Consider the following 6,000-nt stretch of genomic DNA (forward strand, 5'->3'; position numbering starts at 1 on the left):
AAACGTCAACAACAGCTAGTTAAATTCTTGTAACTTCAACTCATTCAAGTGTCATAACAAATTTTCAAAATATTTTTTGTACTAAACCAAAATTTTTAAACAAGTCAAGGCAAAAAGTTTACCATAAAAGTCAGCAATAATTGTATGTGAAACATTTAAACTTTCAACAAACAACTGATTATGATTAAGAGCTAATTAACAAGTTTTCAGTTTGACACCTTTTATCTGCCATCAAAATAAAACATATTGTTATTGTGGAGTTTGAATTTTATTTAATAAAATTAAATAAAATATGGGATTTCTGGAATGTTTGAGCAACACAATATATTTATTTACTCATTTATTTTAATTATACACAAATATTTGACAGGTAGACAAAAAGTTTTGAAACTTTTGTTTTATATTTTTGTTTAATTTTTAAACCAAATACTTTGTTTTACTCTAGAATTTTATGCAACAACCGTTTTAAATGAGATAAAACCCCAGCATAAGAACACAAATAAAAACATTAAAATTGTAGTACAACTTTTAAATTTTAATAAATCTAAATTAGTTAGTCACCTGAGGTTATTCTGGTTGTATGAGAATTTTTTTTTTTTTGGGAATAAAAAATAATTAAAACAGAAATAAGTTTTTAATTAACTGTTTTAGTAGTCTGCACATTTATCTACTAATAAATGAGTACATGTACTTTAGAAAAAAAAACATGTGTTTTTATTTAAATGCTTAAATACAATGTTTATTTTTATTAAACATGAGTATATTCCCTGTTAAATTTATGAAATTTAAAACAACTTGTTGAATTGCAGCTAATCGATGTAATCTGTGGTTTTTCCCAATTGGGAATTAAATATTTATTAAACTGTTTTTTATTTAGCATTTAACAATTGAATGGAGTTAAAGTTTTTTAATTTAAACTGTCGTATGAGTGATATTTAAATATTAACATAATTCCATATTAAGTATACGTCACAACATAACAAATGCTGCTTTGTTCAAAAGGTTTTATCACTTTTTAAACCATTTTTGCAAAACCAAATGCCTCAAATAATTAATCTATTAACAAAAATGCCATAATTGCACACAAATCATAATTTCATTTAGCTTGTTACAAAATATTCAACAAAGAAGGAAATTTAATTTTGTCAGGAAACAAACTAGGTACTTTAATTTTGTTAAAACATCATGTGCTAGTTTTGTGCAAAATAGATTTTTTTTCTAATTGTCATCTCGTTTATTGTGATTGACTATGTAACCAATTTAAAATGAAAATCAAAGCTTAAGTACGTAAACAATACCAAAAATACATATACTTGGCTACAGTATATGTATGAATATAGGGTAGAAGAGTGCGTATGGATGTATATGTGTGTAAATACAGCTACAACAAAAGCATAACACACATTTATGCATATACGTACATGTAAAAGCATAAGAAAAGCCAGGGAGCAACTAAAACATACAATATTACACAGAGATCTTTAATGAGCCACATACATTTGCACATATATGCATATTAGGATGGCCCTTATTAGGCACTTTTTGGATTTTTGATGAGCCCAAGCTCTAAAATTATTCTCAGTCTTCGAATAACATTTAAAGGTTTTGGGTCAAAAAAAAACCGAAGAATTTCAAAACCGCTTTTTCGGTTTTAAAAAATTGAAAACCGATCGGTTTCGGTTTGTTTTGTTATAATTTATTAAATATCAAGTGTTATAGAAACCAAATCAGTTGATAATTTAGGAAAAGCAATGCAAATTTAAAATTCAAACTTGACTGACGGGTGTTCAAGAGGATAAAGGAAAATTGGTACGTTTTCTTTAAAGTTAGCTTATATACATTAAAGTTGGTTAATACGCTACTCATATCAATTATGATACTAAAAAAGGAGAACTAAACCATTCCAAGGAGTACTTTTTTGTTTTTCAAAATGGTACTTTTTGAATTTTCTATAATATTGAACGTATAATCAGGAAATTACTTTGATTTCAAACTTGACGGGGGTTCAATTGTGAAAAATTGGTACTTTATCATCTAATTGTATTTTTTATTATATTAAATTATAGTTATATAGTTGCCTATAGTACTATTTCTTTATTTTAATAGTACTTTTGGAATATTTATAGTAATAAACCTAAAAATTAGACACACATGATTCTGAATGAGTTAGAATTGGCAAAAGTTGACTTTAGTGGTACATTTCTTTTGAAGTTTCAATAATAATGGGCCCAGAAATATGAACGTAGGCATTAATGATGCTGAGTGGAAATACAAAATGTGGGTCTTTATGGTACTTTTTTAATTCTAATAATACGTTTCGAATGAGCTCACAGAGAAAACAGATTCGTGATAGCAACCGAATTTGTTGCCAATCGAATGATACTATCTTAGACCGCATTTTACAGTTGTGGCTACCATATTTTGGAAGGGGTAACTAAAGTTTGGTTGCCTCAACTGAAATTCTTCTTTATCAACTGACTTTTTGTTGTTAGAACTGAAAAAATCTATGTGTGCAACCGAATCATTCGATTGGAAACAAATTCGGTTGCTATCACGAATCTGTTTTCTCTGTGCTGGAATCCACATTACTATAAACCAATAATCTAGAAACTAGAGACCTGTTATCCTGAATTATTATTAATTCATAAAGGGAGATTTAATAGTAATATTTCTTTCTTCTAATTGGGATGGCGAAGCGCACCGGGTCAGCCAGTACTCCATACTTTTATCGGATATTTCAAAATAACTAAGTCTTTGTTAAAAACACTTTGCATTATTTTTTTTAAATTAAATAAATAAACAGTCATTTGAATTTTAATTGTCAGGAAATACTTGAATGAATCTTTGGATGTAAATGTTTGTTAATCATTTCTAAATTTTTAATTTTTCTACTGAAAATAGATTAAAAGTGAAAACCGAAGAATAATTGTCGGTTTTGGTTTCAGAAAAGACAGTTCAAAATTTCGAACTGTTAAGTTTACACGCAAGTGATGTCCCGCATTTGCATGGTCACGTCGGGATATGGTTTTTTATTAGCTAAAAGATCAGACTTAACATTCATTCCAAAATTTTTCAGAAATTCCGCCTTCTTCACATAGGTACAAGGTGGCGCAAAAGTAAACTTCCGATGTTTTTTGGCTGTAATTAAAAAAAAAAATGAAAAACTTCGATTCTTCTTGTGGATTATTATATTATCAAGTCGAGAATATGATGTCATGTAAATGGCCGCCGCCACAGTTGATTATCATTTGAGCCCTTTTTATGACATTTTCCATCGCTTTGGCCAAAACTTCCGGCGATAGGTCCTCACATTCTTGACGGCTATTGTCTTTAAGAGCTGCAAGAGTCTGAGGCTTGTTAACATAAACCCGCGACTTCAAAAAGCCCCACAAAAAGAAGTCTGGAGCGGTCAAATCAGGCGATCTTGCTGGCCAGTGCAAATCGCCAAAATGGGAGATTAGGCGCCCGGGAAATGCATCCTTCAGCATATCGGTTGTGACACGTACAGTGTGTGCCGTTGCATCGTCCTGTTGGAACCACATGTTTTCCAATCCCAATTCATCAAGTTGCGGCAAAAAGAACTCGTTGATCATTGCTCTGTAGCGCTCACCATTCACAGTAACCGTTTGGCCCGCGACGTCTTCGAAGAAAAAAGGTCCGATGACTTCTCCAGCGAAAACAGCACACCATACAGTGACTTTGGGCGGGTGTAATGGCTCTTCGTGGGTTACACGCGGATTTTTAGTGCCCCAGAAGCGTAAATTCTGCTTATTTACGTACCCGCTAAGATGGGCCTCATCACTCATGATTATTTTTGATGAAAAATCATCTGCGATTATTGGTCAAATAAATAGTCAGCAATATTCCGCGTTCTGGAGCAGTGTAGCGTAACATTGTTTATTAACGTGTATTTCGCATGTGTGTACTACACAAATGTCAAAACAGAACTGACATTAAAGGCCAATCGCAAAATTTATAGCATTTTATGATAGAAGGATTACTTTTGCGCCACCTTGTATAAACATTTTTTGTGAAAAATTTTATTTTTACTGTTCGAAAAATCGAACAGCGGATCGAAATCTAATAAATAGCCCTGTGAAATGTATCTCGGCATGCGATGGCTCTATCAAAATGATTTCCAAATTTTTCCCACGATGTAAACGAAAACCAAAAAAATTGTGTAAAAGTGAAATCATGTAAATCGAGGGTAGGTGTAAAAAAAATTAAAAAAAAATTTAACAAATATTAATCTGATATCGTTAACCCATTACAACTTGATACCAAAAAAGAACCATACAATTTCAGGTACATGGGCAAAAACAATTTTCTTTTAAAATCTATAAAGTGTTTCATTATTTCTTAAGTGTTTATGATTTTCACAAAATTGAGTTTTATCAAATTTCAACAAACTTTTCTTTGTACTCTAATATCTAATACCCGGTGTGCTTTTAACTTTTGGGTCTTAAACATTTCTACAACATTCCCTCGAGCATCAGCATCATAAAAATATTGACTCGGATGCTTTCCATACGTACGTCCATTATGCAGCAGGTATATTTGTATACCCTTCACATTAGTGAGTATATATAAGTTTGTCATTCCGTTTGTAATTTCCACAATATAATTCTCCGAGCCTATAAAGTATATATGTATATTCTGGATCCTTATAGATAGCGAAGTCGATTAAGACATGTCCGTCTGTCTGTTGAAATCTACTTTCCGAAGCCCCCAAATAACTTACATACATGAGGAAAAAACCAGGACAACATCGATTTTTAACCTATTTTTGACCTATATCTGGATTACTAAGTCATTAATATAGACAATATGTATATCTAATGATAGATATTTCTAAGACCCTTGCAACGACGTATATAAGATCATAGTAAGTAATGAATCTGAATTTTTTTTCACCAAAAGTTTTTTTTCGCTAAATATTAAAAAAAAATTTAAAAAACAAAAAAAAACAATTTTTTTTTTACAAAAAATGAAAAAAACAACTTTGGGAAAAAAAATTTTACCTAAGAATATTTAAAAGTTTCATTTTGAAGTATATTTTCACGCCCACTAATACAATCTCTCCCATTTTTAGGTAAATTCCGTATAATCATATGAAATTAATTCGAACAAAGTTTAAATACTTTTGCGATTATAGTTTTTCAGATATTCGAAATTAAGGAATTCCATTGTATGGATGATGCCACGCCCACTAATAAAATACTGCCCATTTTCAGCCAAACTATGTACAATAATAAGTGAGATATTCGGGCCAAATTTTAAGACTTCCACAATTATATTTCTCCAGATATTCGAAAATAACTATTTGCTTTATATAGGAGGGTCCACGCCCATTTTAAGAAATGAAGCCCACAATGGTACCAAAGTAAATTCCGAAAAGCTTTGAGGCTTTCACAATTATAGTTCTAAAGATGCATCAGATACTCCAACAAAATAAAAAGTATCCTAATGTTCTTTTCGGATATAGGACAACATATCGTAAAAATTGAAAGAGGATCGGTTAAGTTGTAAATAAGCATATATTAATTTTTATATATAGTTACGTTTTTACGTGGTGGTGGTTTCTTTTCTACAAATAAACCTAATTCCTTTTTGATTTTAAATAAAAGCATTTTAGTAGTTTAACATTTGTAACATTTTTAAATTGATAGTGGAATTTCGTAACAATATATAGATCAAACACTGGATATCACGAAAATAATATACTTTTTTATTTGTACATCTTACTTTACTTTTTCTCATTTAGTTATTAAACATTATCGTGTAAACAACAAAGTTTTTTTTTTCCTCGATAATGTCGAATTGTGTGCCAAAAAAGCGTCGGGAAGTATTGCGTTAATTTGAAAAAAAGTGCCGCTGAAGCACACAGATTGTTCAATAAAGCTTATGGCTAATGTGTTTCATCGGATTCAACGTGCGAAATATGGTTTGTTCGCCAAGGCATGCCTAAAAAGTTTGAAGGCCAAGCATTGGAGGCATTAC

At 30.8% G+C, this 6,000-nt stretch overlaps 1 pseudogene; it reads right to left on the reverse strand.

Moving 5' to 3' along the window:
• LOC135950829 (uncharacterized) overlaps positions 1–5,630 on the reverse strand; it is a 53,458-nt pseudogene extending 47,828 nt beyond the window's left edge.
• Between the last annotated feature and the right edge of the window lie 370 nt (positions 5,631–6,000).

The sequence above is a fragment of the Calliphora vicina genome, chromosome 2 (genome assembly GCF_958450345.1).
Source record: "Calliphora vicina chromosome 2, idCalVici1.1, whole genome shotgun sequence".
Taxonomy (NCBI): domain Eukaryota; kingdom Metazoa; phylum Arthropoda; class Insecta; order Diptera; family Calliphoridae; genus Calliphora; species Calliphora vicina.